This window comes from Alexandromys fortis, unplaced genomic scaffold, assembly GCF_014885135.2.
Source record: "Alexandromys fortis isolate MF-2015 unplaced genomic scaffold, M_Fortis_MF-2015_v1.1 scaffold_9, whole genome shotgun sequence".
NCBI classification, from domain to species: Eukaryota; Metazoa; Chordata; class Mammalia; order Rodentia; family Cricetidae; genus Alexandromys; species Alexandromys fortis.
In genome coordinates this window covers 17,841,263-17,857,610 of record NW_026067892.1, presented here as the reverse complement: position 1 = coordinate 17,857,610, position 16,348 = coordinate 17,841,263, and positions in this window count along the sequence as shown.

The window sequence follows — 16,348 nt, the reverse complement described above, 5'->3', positions numbered from 1 at the left end:
AGGGTCCCAAGCCACCCCTTCCAGGAAGTTGATAGAAAGGCTCAAATCCAGAAATCTGTCTGCCCCATTGCAAACTATTCCTTCCCTTGGGCTATGGATGCCCCACCCTGAAGTTCTTCTTTAACGTAAACTCCCTAGTGATTAAGGCCATTGTTCGAATAACTAAAGACCCTCCCTTTACTCAGGAAACTCCTGCAGTTTTGGGGACCCCTGTGACGGGATCAGGAACAAAGACCCTTAGATTTCACACTAAATCACACAGGTACAACCCTAAAAACATTTTCTCATTCAGGTTCCAAACTCATGAGAGGCCGGGCAGTGGTAGCGCACGCCTTTAATCCCAGCACTCGGGAGGCAGAGGCAGGTGGATCTCTGTGAGTTCTAGGCCAGCCTGGTCTACCAGAGCTAGTGCCAGGACAGGCTCCAAAGCTACAGAGAAACCCTGTCTCGAAAAACTAAGAAAAAAAAAAAAAACAAACTCATGAGAGGTGAGAAGAGTGAGTGAGCTGGGACTCAATTGGGTGCTTGTTGGGCACCTCTCAAGTTCTAGCCTTGACTGGGTAGCAAGTTCGAGGCCATGCTTGTCTGGCTTGTTTCAAGTTCTAGCATTTATTAGGTAGCAAGTTCGAGGCCAGCTTGGATTACCTCAGACCTTAGCTGACATGGGGATAGTGGGAAGGCTCAGCAGACTCGTAGCATTGTGCCTTGGTTTCCTTGCAGGTGACCATTAGGTTGGGGAAGAGCAAAATATGGAACACTTCATGGATCCTTGCACAGTGCCCATGCTGATTTTCTGTAGATTGTGCCACCGTCAGCAAGATACCTAGACTTAAATAGACAAACATATGCCATGCCAGATGTGGTGGTACATGCTTTTAATCCAGGCATTTGAGAGACAGAAGCAGGAATATCTCTTTATCTATAGCACAGAAAATTTTGAGTCAGTCAAGGTTACAAAACGAGAAAAAGAGAGAGAGAGAGAAAGAAACACAAAGGAATATCGGGCTGTAATGTAAACGTGTAGTTCAGGGCTTGCCTGGCATTCGAAAGGTCCTCAGTTCACCACAAGGCAGGGAGATGGAGTAGCTCACACCTTTAACCAAAGCAGGTAGAGGGCCAACAGAGAATTGCAGTCGATTTAAAGTCAGCCTACTATAGAAAGCAAGCCTTTGTCTCAAACCAAAATCAATATGATTCAGTGGGTAAAGTCGCCTGCTGCCAAGCCTGATAACCTGAGTTCGAGTCCCAGAACCCAGTCCTGACTAAGAGAGAGAACCTACTTTTTCTCTGAGTTCCACCCTGACCCCCACATCATCATTATGAATTTTTTTTTAATTAAATAAGTAAAATAACCAGTCTTGGAGGTGCATACCTGTGTTTTGAGTATTTCAGAAGATGGAAGCAGGAAGAGTGGAGATTCCGAATCGGCCCTAACTGGAGAGGGAGTTTAAGGCTAGTCTGGGAGACTTGCCCTCACGTTTCAACCCAACAAGAATACTAATACCTGCCCAGTAGTGGGGGTGTGCACCTTTAATCCCCACACTGGGGAGGCCCTTCTGAAGGCAGAGGATAGCAGTCACGACCTCAGTGTGTTTATAGTTTACTTACTAGTCACAGGATACCTGTGCATCAAATGACGGTTAGCTTTTGTCAACAACATCTGGAAGCAAAACCACTACTGAAGCCAAGCAGTGGTGGTGCACAGCTTTAATTCTAACACTTGGGAGGCAGAGGCAGGCGGATCTCTTGAGTTTGAGGCCAGCCTGTCTACAAGGAGATTTCAGGATAGGGACACACAAAGAAATCCCGTCTCAAAAAACAAAAACACAAGAGCCTGGCGGTGGTGGTGCACGCCTTTAATCCCAGCACTCGGGAAGCAGGGGCAGGAGGATCTCCGTGAGTTCAAGACCAGCCTGGTCTACAAGAGCTAGTTCCAGGACAGGCTCCAAAACCACAGAGAAACCCTGTCTCGAAAAACAAAAAACAAACAATAACAACAACAAAAAAACCCATAATAAGACCAAAAGTGCTCTGGACATACTGCATTTAAAAAATAGAAAAGGGAAGACGTCAGAACACCGCCCATGAATGAAGCGATGTGAATGGGCCTTTGAGAAAACTTCAAGTAACCTCCATTCCTGCAAACCTCGCGTTGGTCCAGGAATGTGCTGTCACACCCCTCCCTGGTGTAGTCTATAGGAGTGGCTTTTACTTTAGATTACTTATCAGTTTACCCATTATTGGTCCTAAGGCTGTTTCCAAACAGGAGCTGTCCTTCTGACCATGCACACCAAAATTCTTGAATTCTTGTGACCTTCCCTTCGCGACTATTAGCACTGTAAACTCCTGTGACCTTGCCCTTGTGACTGCAGATATCCTAAATTCACTTGACCTTGCCTTTGTGAAGGCCTGTAGCCTACACTCCTGTGACCACGTCTAGCTCTCAGAATACCCTCAAATTGCCTGGTGGTGGTGGCACAATGCCTTTCTTCCCAGCACTGGGGACGCGGAGGCAGGTGGATCTCTGTGACTTCGAGGCCAGCCTGGTGTACAAGAGCTAGCTCCAGGACAGGCTCCAAAGCTACAGAGAAACCCCGTCTCGAAAAACAAAACAAAACAAAACAAAAACCCTCAAAATGCAAATTGTCTGATGCCCTGAATAAAGATGGCTATGACATGAAACTTTAGTTACCTCATTTTTAGGCTCCACTCTCCTAGGTTCAGGCCACCAACAGAGGAGTATCAACAGACCAGGTTGGCCTTGAACTTGCAGGGATCCAAGCACTTCTGCCTCCCAAGTGTTGGAACTGAAGGTTGTTTGCCACCACCCCTGGCCCCGGGACTTTAAAAACATAAAGAATGTAGATTTAAATGGGTGTGACATTCTTGGTTACTTCTCTCTCCTTGAGAAGGTGTATAGTGGCCCAGGCTGACCTACAAGCTCCTTACTTAGCCAAGGGTAACCATGAACTTCTTTTGTTCACATCTCTGACTCTGGAGTTCTGGGATGACAGGTCACTAAGACCTGCAGGGTGATTTATTTTATATTTTGAGATAGAGTCACATATAGACTAGACTGACCTTTAATTTTCTTCATTACCAAACGTTAAACCCCTGGGCTTCCCTTTTGTTTTATGACTGTGGGATTACAAACCTTGAATATCATGTTAGACTTTATGGTACAGGGGATGGACCCAGGGCAGTGTGCATGCTAAGCAAACATGTAACCAACTGAGCTACATCCCTCGTGTTCTATGTAAAGGTGACTCACAGCCTGGGGAGGGTGCTACCCTGATATACATGGGACACTGGTTTCTATCTTAGGAGGTGAGAGATGATTGCATTCAACAATAGCTGTTACTATACAGTCCAGCAGTAATAAAATTGTGTGTGTGTATATACAAATACATACATTTTATTGTTTGTAGTGTTTTTGTTTCTGTTTTTTGTTTTGCTTTGTTTTCCAGACAGGATTTATCTGTGTACCTCTGGCTGTCCTGGAACTTCCTCTATATTGCCTTTGCCTCCTGAATGCTGGAATTATAGGTGTTTGCCATTGCCACCTGGCTTAAAATGGTACATATTTGTCTTATTTGCATAAGACAAAATCATCACCATGGTATCATTCAACTAAAACATTGTTTTCATTGGATTTTATTTAGCGTGTGCGTGTGTTCATGGATGTGCACTTTTGCATGTGCATGCATCAGTTACAGGACCCTTGCAGGAGATCTGATCAGGTGGTCAGGCTGGGCAGCAGGTACCTCAGTGAGCACTCTCACTGTCCTCATGTTTTATTTTGTTAGATGTAATTTCCATACATGCATATGTTTGTATCACCTTTCCAATTTCTCTCTCCCCCAACAAAACAGCCACCACTTTTCTTTCCCAACTTCGTATGTTCCTTTCTTTATATCTGTGTTTGGGTCTTACAGTTCTTGTTACTGTTTAGTTTTATTTTGGGATCGGCTCTCATTGTATAGCTCTGGGTAGTCTGTTGCTTTCAATAAAGCTCAGGCTGGCCTGAAGCTTGGGATTGTTCCGCCCTGCCTCCATTTCCTGATTACTGGAATTAAAGACTTGTGTCAGCACTTTTGGTTTCTTCTTTTCTTTCTCTCTTGGGCCGGAACTTACAGAATTCAGGCCCTGCACATCCACACCCAGACCCAAAGGAGAAGCTTGAAGAGAAAGTAGAATGGAGAGGCACTCAGCCTGTAACCCTGAGGAGATGGCCAGTTGATGTACATGAAAATGGTATTTGGGGAAAAGCAGGTCTGGTGGTTCTGACCCTTCATTCCTTTGCTTCGGAGTGACCAGAGCTGAAGGTTATCTTGGGCAGATCTCTGAGTTTGAGTTGGCCTGATCTGCTAGAGTGAATTTCAAGACAGCCCTGGCTGTTATGCAGAGAAACCCTCTCTCGAAAAACAAAACAGAAAAAAAAGAAAAGATCATCTTGGGTTGTATAGTGAGTTCAAAGCGAGCTTGGGCTACAGAAGACTCTGTCCAAACAAAATAACAAGAACAGGCTGGAGGAATGGCTCAGTGTGATTGCACAGTCCTTCAGAGCTCTGGTCACTCTTGCAGAGGACGTGGGTTCAATTCCCAGCACCCACATGGTGCTCACAACACCCATAACTCCAGTTCCACAAGATCTGATCTCTTATTTCTGGCCTCCATGGACATCAGGCAAACACAGTGTACATACATACACACATACAAAAGGTTCATATGTAGTCGGGTAGTGGTGGTGCATGCCTTTAATCCCAGCACTTGGGGAGGCAGAGGCAGGCGAATCTTTGTGAATTCGAGGCCAGCCTGGTCTACAAGAGCTAGTTCCACGACAGGCTCCAAAGCTACAGAGAAACCTTGTCTCGAAAAACAAAAAAGAAAAATTAAAAATTGTCTTTTGGGCATTGGTGTTGTCTGCATGCATATCTACGTGACAGGGTTGGATCACTAGAGTCACAGACAGTTGTGAGCTGCCTTGTTGGTGCTAGGAATTGAACCCAGGTCCTCAGGAAGAGCAGTCAAGTGCTCTTAAGTGCTGAGCCTTCTTTGTAGCACCAGAAACAGATTAATCTTTTAAAAATTAAAACAATGGGCTGGAGAGAGATTTGTGATTCACAGTCATCTGTAACTTCAGTTATGGGGAATTGCGTGTCCTCTTTTGACCTCTGTGGACACATGTGGTGCATATTCATATATTCAGGTAACATATTCACTCAAATGAAATAAATAATAGGGGCTGGAGAGATGGCTCAGAGGTTGAGAGCACTGACTGTTCTTCCAGAGGTCCTGAGTTCAATTCCCAGCAACCACATGGTGGCTCACAACCATCTGTACTGAGATCTATCACCCTCCTCTGGCGTGCGGGCAGAATGTTGTATACATAATAAATAAATAAATCTTTAAAAAAAAAAGGAAATAATAAAAATTAAAAGCAGCCGGGCGATGGTGGCGCATGCCTTTAATCCCAGCACTCGGGAGGCAGAGGCAGGCGGATCTCTGTGAGTTCGAGACCAGCCTGGTCTACAGAGCTACTGCCAGGACAGGCTCCAAAGCCACAGAGAAACCCTGTCTCGAAAAAAAAAAAATTAAAAGCAAAAAAAAATTAAGAAAATTCTTGGGTCAGGCCAGTGGTCGCACAGGCCTTTATATATAATTTTATATTTATACTATGGATATGTTGTGTGTGTGTGTGTGTGTGTGTGTGTATGTTTTCATTTTGTTTTGTTTGAGACAGAGTTTCTCTGCACAACACTTCTGGCTGTCCTCATAATCACGTTTTGTTTTTCGAGACAGGGTTACTCTGTAGCTTTGGGGCCTGTCATGGAACTAGCTCTTGTAGACCAGGCTGGGCTCAAACTCACAAGAGATCTGCCTGTCTATGCCTCCCAAGTGCTGAGATTAAAGGCATGCTCAGCTCTAATATCTCGTTATTTCCAGTAGTTAATCCCAGTATTTGGGAGGCGGGAACAGGTGAATCTCTATGAGTTCGAAGCCAGCCTTATCTACAGAGCTAGTTTCAGGACAAGCTACAAAGCTACAAATCTAAACAGAGAAACCCTGTCTTGAAAAATAAAACAACAACAACAAAACAAAAACCAAACCAAAAAGAAAAAAAAAAAGAAAAATTTTTGGAGCTATACAGTTGAAGATTGTTAATTAATTTTTGAGGCAACCCAGACTGTCCCGGAACTCACTTTGTAGACCAAGCTGGCCTTGAACTCAGAAATCCAAGTGCCTCCATCTCTTGGGTGTTGGTATTAGGCCTGAGTGTTATTCTTTCAGTCCCTGCCCTAGCCACGCCCACTCCCATAACCTCTGACCTGACCGTCGCCGTCTTGGGACCCTTCCTCTTTCTGCTTCCTTGGCATGTGCAGGCGTTTTCTCTGTCTCTCTCTTCTTTTATCTCTCCTCTCTCCTCTTATCTCTTTTCTCTTTCTTTCTCCCTCTTCCTTAATAAATACTTATGGCTATTTCCTGTGTTTACGTGTCTGTTCCCTGCCACCACCGTGGGCCAAGGAAGCATGCCCTCCTGTAGCCGCTTTCTCATGGTGGGCTCCGCCAACCCGCCCGAGAATCATTTTTAAGAATAACAATTGGTGCGAATAACACTGAGGAAGAGTCTACAACCATGCCTGGCTATGTATACCAAGGTGCGTGTGCAGAGCTCAAAGGACAACTCTCAGGAGTTGGTTCTCTTCTGCCATGTGGATTCTGGAGATGAGATTCAAGTAGTCAGGCTAAGCAGCAAGAACCTTTACCTGCTGAAACATATCCTCAGACCCCAAAGTAGAAGTTTGCATGGACAGCAGGAACAAGCAAAGGCAGATAGACTTGTTAAGTCCAGGGCTGGCACAGGGGTGAAGTACTTGCCTAGCCTGCACGAGGCATTAGGTTCAACCCCTAGTTCATACAGACAAACGGACAAACATACAGATGAACAAACAAATAAAACTGGGAAGGATGAATAGGAGAGAAGAAACTAACGAGAGAGAACATTAAGGAGACCAGAAAGACAAAAAAGAGTTGTTCGGGTTTTCAAAACAGGGTTTCGCAGTAGCAATGGAGCCTGTCTTGGAATTTGCTCTGTCAACCAGGTTGGCCTCGAACTCACAGAGATCAGCCCGCCTCTGCCTTCCAGGTGCTAGGATTAAAGGCCTGTGTCCCACTACCCAGCAAGAGTTATTATTCATTACTGGGTTAAGAACTGCTTAAGTAGGCTGGACAGAGTAGTGTATGTCTTTAATCCTGAGGAACACTCAGGAGGCAGAAGCAGGGGGATCTCTTGAGTTTGAGGCCATCTTGGTCTATGCAGAGTTCCAAGCCAGCCAGAACTATGCAGTGAAACCTTGTGTCAGGGAACCGAGAAAAGAACTGCTCAGAGTGTCCTGGAAACAGACTCGAGGGCGCGAGTTAATCAGCCCTCATTTGCTGCAGGCCGCCTGGGAAGGAACTCATTTGGCAGAGAGCTTGCCTGTGCAAAGGGAGAAACTTCAGGCAAGAATTTACCAGCATTGAGGAAGAGAGGGGGAAATGAGCAAGAAACCGGTTTTATTGTCCTTTCGGGAGTTAAGGATCTTGTGAGCCACCAGGAAGGTGCTGGAAACAGTAGGTCCTTCGGGAGGGCAAGAAGGGCTCTAAACTGCTGGTCCATCTCTTCTGCTTTTACACTGAAATCTCGTGTGTTCCTATTCAGTAAATGTCCCCTTGTGTCTTAGTATTATTTTATTTTTTGTTTTTTTCCGAGATGGTTTCCCTGTAGCTTTGGTGCCAGCCCTAGAACTAGCTCTTGTAGACTAGGCTGACCTCAAACTCACAGACATCTGCCTGCCTCTGCCTCCCAAGTGCTGAGATTAAAGGCGTGCACCACCACTGCCCAGCTCTCTGTAGCTTTGGAGCCCGTAAAGGAACTAGGTCTGGTAGGCCAGGCTGACCTTGAACTCACAGAGACCCGCCTGCCCATACTCCTTCCTTCTAAGGCTTTAGCTCTTCCTCACCACCCGTGTCTTCCTAAGAAGCACCTAGTAGGCCCTGTGAAAATATATAAAATGTTCTTGCTTTAACTGCTCAACATCAAAACTTAAACTCCCGCTGTGCAGTGGTGGTGCACACCTTTAATTCCAGCACTCAGGAAGCAGAGGCAAGAGGATCTCTGAGTTTGAGGCCAGCCTAGTCTACAGCGGGAGTTCTATGACAGGGACCAAAGCTACACAAAGAAACCCTGTATTGAAGGGTGGTGGTGGCGGTGCGCGCCTTTAATCCCTGTACTCAGGAGGCAGAGGTGGGTGGATCCCTGTGAGGCCAGCCTGGACTGTTACACAGAGAGACCCTGTCTCGAAAACAAACAAATAAACAAAAAGCTAAAGCCAGAGCTGGACAGATGTGCTCAGAGGCATGCAGGTCACCATGGTGGTGGTGGGGGGGGGGCTCTTCTTCTTTGGCCCTTAGCTGGGCTCCAGGGGCAGCCTTGAATGGTTTCATCTGGAAGGACAGACATACTTCCCTGCCCAGTTACCCTTAGGCGACCAGGCTGTCTCAAGTTGTTTAAACCACAATGTCCCACTTAAATGCAGTTTAGAGAGTGCTGTGGAGAAAAGTTTCTGAGCGGCTGGAGAGATGGTTGGATGAATAAGGGTACGGACTGCTCTTCAATAGGTTCCTGGTTCAATCCCCAGAACTCACATGGCAGCTGGTGACTGTCTGTAACTTGAGTTCCTAGGCTTCTGACATTCTCATTCTGACATACACGCAGGGTGAGGTTGAAGTTTACTCAGGGGGTTATGGAGGAGGAAGGGTGAAGGGGGGGGGGGAGAGAGAGAGAGAGAGAGAGAGAGAGAGAGAGAGAGAGAGAGAGAGAGAGAGAGAGAGAGAGGAAAGAGAGAAAGGGGGAAGCAGAGAAGTGGGGAGAGAGGCAGAAGCGAAGCTGCCTCTCCGAGAGGAAGATGGAAAAGGGAGAGAGCTCAGGCCGGAAGCTGAAGATCAGCCTGCCTCAGCGGACGGGGAGGGAGTGGGCGTGGCTTGTCTCTTAAAGGGACCAATACCATAACAGTCCCTTCTTCTGGAAACCAAGGCTTATAATCAAAAAAAAAAAAAAAAAAAAAAAAAAAAAAAAACTTGCAAACAATGGCGGTTGGTGGTCGGTGATCTCAATACTCAAGTTCCTCCGTCCTTTAAAAGTTACGCGCAAAGCTGATGTAATCAAATCCTTCCCTGTTCCAGCCCCATTACGCTCACTCACCTCCCTCGGGTGAGGGTGGCCACTCCCTTACCTTGTAGCCGACCTCAGGGTCCCTGAGTCCTGGTGTCACTTGTTGCCCTTCTGGTTGGCGCCGTGAACCTGGGAGAGTGGAGCCGACCCAGGACAGAAGTCTCCTGCGATAGCCATCTTTTTTTCTGGTCGCCAGACAATCTAGATTTTGAAATTATTCTGGGGGTCATGCAAGGTGATATAGGCTTAGGCTCAAGCAGTCGCAAAGGCAGGGTCAAGTTGAGTGACAACTCGTGCTTGTAAAGAACGTTCTGAATGATAATGGTTAGATGATGAATATCCTATAGTACACCCAGTCCAATTATAATACTTGGGAAGGACCCAGCAGAGAACAGGAACTCACAAGAAGCTCACACCCTCCTATAACTCCACTTGAGGGGATCCTATTTGCTCTTCTGGCCTCTGCAGACGTAAAACACACCAGCAAATCATTTATAAGCATAAAAAAAAATCAAAAGCCCAAACACACGACTGTTCATGCCTATTGTTTCAGACATGGCCACAATCCTAAGCAGGCCATATTTATTTTGAAGATTTTTTTTGCATTTTTATTTATGGGTATCTGTGTGAATGTATAGGCATGTGCACAGGGGCCAAAAGATCCCCTGCAGCTCTTTGCTTTCCACCTCCTTTGACACAGGGTCGGTCCCTTTATCGTTTGCGGCTGAATACGCCAGCTACCCATCCCTCAAGCTTCAAGTGATTCTCCTGTCTCGACCTCCCATCTTGAAGTAAGAGCTTAGGGATTGCAGCTGCTGCTTACTGCAGCCAGCTGTTGTCCATGGCTTCTAAGGATTCGAACTCAGGCCCTCACAGTTGCTCAGCAACTGTGAACCATCTTTCCAGTCTCTTAAAAGAAAAAAAAAATCAAGGCCGGGTGTTATGGAACCCACACTAGACTCAAGCTTGTTATATAGCTGAAGATGATCTTGAGTTTCTGAGCTCCACTTCCCAAGGGTTGCTGTCACAGGCCTCTTCCACCACCGCAATGAGATACTCACTTTTTTCTTTTCATTCATTTGTTTGTTTTGAGACAAGCTCTCTCTAAGAAGCCCTGGCTGTCATGGAACTCACTCTGTAGACCAGTCTGGCTTTGAACTCACAGAGATCCACTTGCCTCTGCTCCTAAGTGCTGGGATTAAATGCATGAGTTTCCCCTCTCCATATTCCCCATCCCTCCCACCCCCACCACTTGCTTAGTGTCTCATCTTAAATCTGTTGGTAGCCTTAGTAGTCTTCCCACCTCGCTCAGAAAATGGTTCTCTTCCTGTTCCACCTCTCCAAGCTCCAGGCTTCACTCATCATAGAGTATAAACAGCTGGCAGATTATGCTTACATATTTGCCCTCACTTGCCCTTGTAGGAACAGCTTTGCAGGAAGTTTACCTTGGCATTTTCCCATTCTTCTGGTACCCAGGACTTTGTGCATACCGGGCAACTCTGTCCCACTGAAGCACAAAGTCAGCCCTATCTTCCTCATTGCTACGTCTTTGCTGTATAACAAAAGACAAGGAAGGCGCATGATGATGCTTATTAAAAATCATTTAACAATATGCAGGATGGAGCCCCACACCTACAATCCCAGTCAGGAGGCAAAAGACTCAGGCATTCAGTTCCTCGTTAGCACACAGCAGGTTCGAAGCCTGCCTCCCCTAATGAAACCCTATCTCAAAAAAACCAAACTAGGGCCAGATGTGGTGGTGTACAGCCTTTAATCTCAGCATTCAGGAAACAGAGGCAGTGGCAAGTCTGGTCTACTTAGCAAGTTCTAGGCTAGCAGGGGTACATAGTGAGATCCAGTCTCAAAACAAACAAACAAACCCCACAAACACAAATCAGGGGTTGAAGACCATAACTCAGAAAGCGTGTAGGTTCTTGCAGAAATCCTGAGTTAGTTTTCTAGATCCCAAGTGAAGCAGCTCAGAACCACCCATAACTCCAGCTCCAGAGGATCAACACCTCTCTGGCTCCAAAGGCATCTACTTGCAAAGACACAGAGTCCTATATAGAGATAAAAATAAAATTAAAAAACCAGGATTAATATAATTAATTGTCCTACTTTGTTTTTTTTTTTTTTAAGATTTATTTATTTATTATGTGTGCAGCATTCCTTCCATGTGTGCCTGCATGCCAGAAGGGGGCGCCAGGTCTCATTACAGGAGGCTGTGAGCCACCATGTGGTTGCTGGGAATTAAACTCAGGACTTCTAGAAGAGCAGTCAGTGCTCTTAACCACTGAGCCATTTCTCCAGCCCCTTGTCCTACCTTGTTTAAGACAGGACATTTAATATCTTTTCTAATATTTTGGAATATAAATTTCACCGGGCAGTGGTGGTACATGCCATTAATCCCAGCGCTTCGGAGGCAGAGGCAGGTGGATCTCTGTGAGTTCGAGGCCAGATTGGTCTACAAAGTGAGTTCCAGGACAGGCTCCAAAATACAGAGAAACCCTGTCCTGAAAAACAAAACAAACAAAATCATAGTATTTTATAATATTTTCATAGTATTTTAGAATATAAATGGAGTTAAGAGTAGCATTCAACAGTCTGTTTTGGAACTTGTGAGACAGCTCAGTGGGTTAAGGGCTTGCTGCTGGGCCACATGGCAGAAGGAGTAAACTGACTTGAAGTCTTTTGACCTGGGGTGTTCTGACACTGCAGACCCTAACACACACACACACACACACACACACACACACACAAATGTAATGCTTTTTTTTTTTTTTTTTTTTTGGTTTTTCGAGACAGGGTTTTTNGTCAGATCGTGTCTGACCTGTGTCACAGGCAGGGTAGGCTTCATGCAGTGTGGTGTGGTGGAGACAGAATGGATTTAGAGTCAGCCTAATTGATCGTACATTTCAGCTCCTTCTCAGACAGCCATATAACCTTAGGGCTTTATTTCCTCTTAATCTTAATTCTTAATAGCATCTCTAAAATAGCATTTATAAAGGCTTTATAGGGTTAAGTGAGATGAAACATAGATACAAACACCTGGACCACTGTAGACTCTTAGTTTACACTTAAATAAACGAGTCAGCACCATTAGATAAGTTAGCACTTTTCTTTCTTTTTTTTTTTTTCCGAGACAGGGTTTCTCTGTGGTTTTGGAGCCTGTCCTGGAACTAGCTCTGTAGACCAGGCTGGTCTCGAACTCACAGAGATCTGCCTGCCTCTGCCTCCCAAGTGCTGGGATTAAAGGCCTGCGCCACCATCGCCCGGCCTGCTTTTTTTTTTTTTTTTTTTTAAAGAAAACCTTTTTAGGGTTGAAGTACAGAACAATAGTTTTAATTAGACTTGGAATTCAATTCTTTTTATTGTTATTATCATAAACATATAGACTAAGTGTTTATTTTATGTGCATGATTATTGTGCCTGCCTGCATGTATATGCATCAGCCTGCCCTAGGAGTTCAGAAGAGGTGCTGATGCCCTGGAATTGGAGTTCTGGATGGTCGTGAGCCATCGTGTGGGTGCTGGGAACCACACCTGAGTCCTCTGAAAGAGCAAGTATTCTTATCATCACTGAGCTATCTTTCAGACACCTCAATTTTTTGTTTTGTCCTGTTTTTTTTTCTGAGACAGGGTTTCTCTGTGTAGCTTTGGAGCCCATCATGGTACTGGCTCTGTAGACCAGGCTGGTCTCAAACTCACAGAAATCCACCTGCCTCTGCCTCCTGAGTGCTGGGATTAAAGGCATGTGCCACCACCGCCAGGTTCAAACCCCTCAAATTTTTTAAACATTTCTTTTTTGTGAGTTCAAGGCCAGCTTGGTCTACAAGAGTTAGTTCCAGAACAGGCTCCAAAGCCACAGAGAAACCCTGTCTCGAAAAACAAACAAACAAACAAACAAAAAATCTTTTTTTAAAGGGTTTTTTTTTTTATGGTTGCTGGGAATTGAACTCAGGACCTTTGGAAGAGCAGGCAGTGCTCTTAACCACTGAGCCATCTCTCCAGCCCCCTTTTTAAAGTTTTTTATGATTATTTACTTATTTATATTGTGCCTGCATTGGTGTTTTGTCTGCCTGTATGTCTGTGTGAAGGTGTTGAATCCTCTGGAGCTGTTGTGAACTCTCACGTAGATGGATGCTAGGACTTGAACCTGGACCCTCTGAAAGAAGACCCAGTGCTCTTAACTGCTGAGGCATCTCTATATAGCCCTGATTTGTTGTCTTTTTAACTAAAAAAAAAAAAAAAATTCATGCCCAAGTGTGGTGGTGCATGTCTTCAATCCCGGCACTCTGGAGGCAGAGGCAGACAGAGCTCTGGGAGTCATGGTTGACATTACAAATTCCAGGTTAGCCAAGACTACAAAGAGACCACACTTTTTTCCCCCTGATTTATGTGTATGAATGTTTTGAATGTGTGTATGTATCTGTACCATGTATATGCCTGGCTACTCATGGAGTTCAGAAGATGGTAAAGATGATTGTAAGCTACCATGTGGATACTGGGTACTGAACCTGGGTCTTCTGTAAAAGCAACAAGAACTCTTAAATTCTGAGCCATCTCTTCAGTCCCTGGAGTTCAGTTCTAGACAGCACTAAACAAGATAAACAATAAAATTCCAATTGAAAACCCGCCTTAGGCAGGGTAGTGGTGGCAGAAGAGGCAGGAGCACGGAAGCCTTTAATCTCAGCACTCAGGAGGCAGAGGCAGGTGGATCTTGTGAGTCTGCGGTCAGCCTGGTCTACAGAGTGGGTTCCAAAACAGTCAAAGCTACAAAAACAACAACAACAACAAAAACCATTAAACAGCCTGGTCTACAAGAGCTAGTTCCAGGACAGGCCCCAAAGCTACAAAGAAACCCTGTCTCCAAAAACAAAAACAAAACAAAAAAGAAAAACCTTTAAACAAACAGAAAGAAAGAAAAAAGAAAAGAAGGAAGGGAGAAAAGAAAAAAAGAAACCAGCCTTATTGTGATAATGACCACAACCAAAACCATCTTGGGGTAGATGGGTTTATTTAATCTTATAGCTTGTAGTTCCAGGGAAGTCAGGCAGGCAACTCCTGAGGTAAGAGCCGAGGTGCAGACTATGGAAGAGTGCTGCTTACTGACCTCTCCTCAGGCCGTTCTCAGCCTGCTTTCTTATACAGATCAGGACCACCTGCCCAGGGACCTGCCCAGGACCACCCATAGTAGGCTGGGCCCTTCCACTTCAATCATCACTGAAGTAAACACTTCACAGGCTGGCAGCCCAGTTTGGTTTACGTGTTCACTCAACTGAGGTTCCCCCTTCTTTGGTGACTCTAACCAGTATCAAGCTGGCAACAAACTAGCTAGCACAAAACCCAAGAAAGGGCTGGGTGTGGGACCTCATACCTTTAATTCCAGCACAAGCCTGGTCTACTTATCAAATGAGACCCCATCTCAAATGAACAAAAAGCAGAACAAAAACCTAAAGACAGCCTTTTAAGTTAGTCTTTGTCATGCTTACAGTTCAATTACTGAAACGTTGCCTTTATTCAAGGATGCTTTTGCCATCCAGGCATAAATTCTTTGGATGTTTTTTTTATGTGTCTCCAAAACTCCTATGTATTAATCTAGCATCCTTCCTTCCTTCCTTCCTATTTTCCTTCCTTTTTTCCTTCCTTCCTTCCTTCCTTCCTTCCTTCCTTCCTTCCTTCCTTCCTTCCTTCCTTCATTTAGATATTCTCACAAGTATTTTACTAATGTATTTGTTGTTTTTACATCCTGACCGAAGTTTTCCCCTTCCCCCCTCTCCTCCCAATCCCTCTCCCCATACCTCCCCTTCTTCCCCATACCTCCCTCTTTTTCTCCCCAGGAAAGGGTGGTTTACTCATGGACACCAGCCAGTCACAGGGCAGTGAGACCAGGCCCCTCCTTTCCCTTTAAGACAGGACAGGCAATCTGGCAAGAGGAAAGGGTCCCAAGGGCAGGCAACAGAGACCAGAGACAGCCCCTGCTCCCACTGTTAGGAGTCTCTCGTGAAGACCAAGCTCCTCATCCATAACATATATGCTGAGGATCTAGGTCAGTCCCGCACAGGCTCCCTGGTTGTTGGCTCAGTCTCTGTGAGGCCCTATGAGCCCAGGTTAGTTGGTTCTGTGTGATTTTTTTTTTATGGTACCCTTCACCTCTCTGGCTTCTATAATCCTTCCTCCCCCTCCTCCACAGTGTTCCTGAGCTCTGCCTATTGTTTGGGTGTGGGTCTCTGCATCTGCTCTCATCAGTTGCAGGGGTGGGGGGGTGTTGGTGTGTGTGTGTGTGTGTGTGTGTGTGTGTGTGTGAAGCCTCTCTGATGATAGTTGAAGCTAGGCACTGATCTATGAGTATAGCAGAATAGCATTAGGAATCATTTCATTGACTTTTTTTTTTTAATTTTTGCCAGCTGTGTTTGGTTCTGTCCTAGGTCTCTGAGCCATCCCTCCTCTGTGTCCTGGCCCTCAGGAGTGAGTTCCCTCTTATGGTATGCACCTCCAGCTGGGCCAGTCATTGTTTGGACACTTCCACAATTTCTGCACCACTTTTACACCAGCACATCTTGCAGGCAGGACAAATATTTATTTTTATTTTATTTAAAAATTTTCCCCAGGCTGTGGTGGTGCACACCCTTTATCCCAGCACTTGGGAGGCAGAGGCAGGTGGATCTATGTGAGTTCCAGGCCAGCCTGGTCTACAGAGGGAGTTCCAGGACAGCCAGGAGTTCCAGGAAACCCTGTCTTGGAAAAACAATAAATAAAAAAAAAAAAAGAAAAGAAAAGAAAAATCACCCAGGAGACCAAAGGCTAAAGCTGGGAGATTGAAAAGCGAAGACCACCAAGGTGCTGCTCTTTCCTCCAGGTCTGATCCACTCCTGGAGCAGGGTCTAATCAGGTCTGTTTCTGCTGTTAATCCCATCGGCTAGAATAAAACCACTTCCACAGTTTGAGCCAAATTTGAAGCAAGCTTGATTTTATTTTTATTGGGATGTACCCAAGAGTTGGCCAGCAACTGCTTCCTAAGTTGGGTTAAAGACAGCAGGCCCAAATCCATCTCTTGGGCCCCTTTTAAGGGGTGAAATCATGGGGTTAGAAAGATGGCTCAGTGGCTGAAAGAACTGGACGTGTCTCCTAGAGA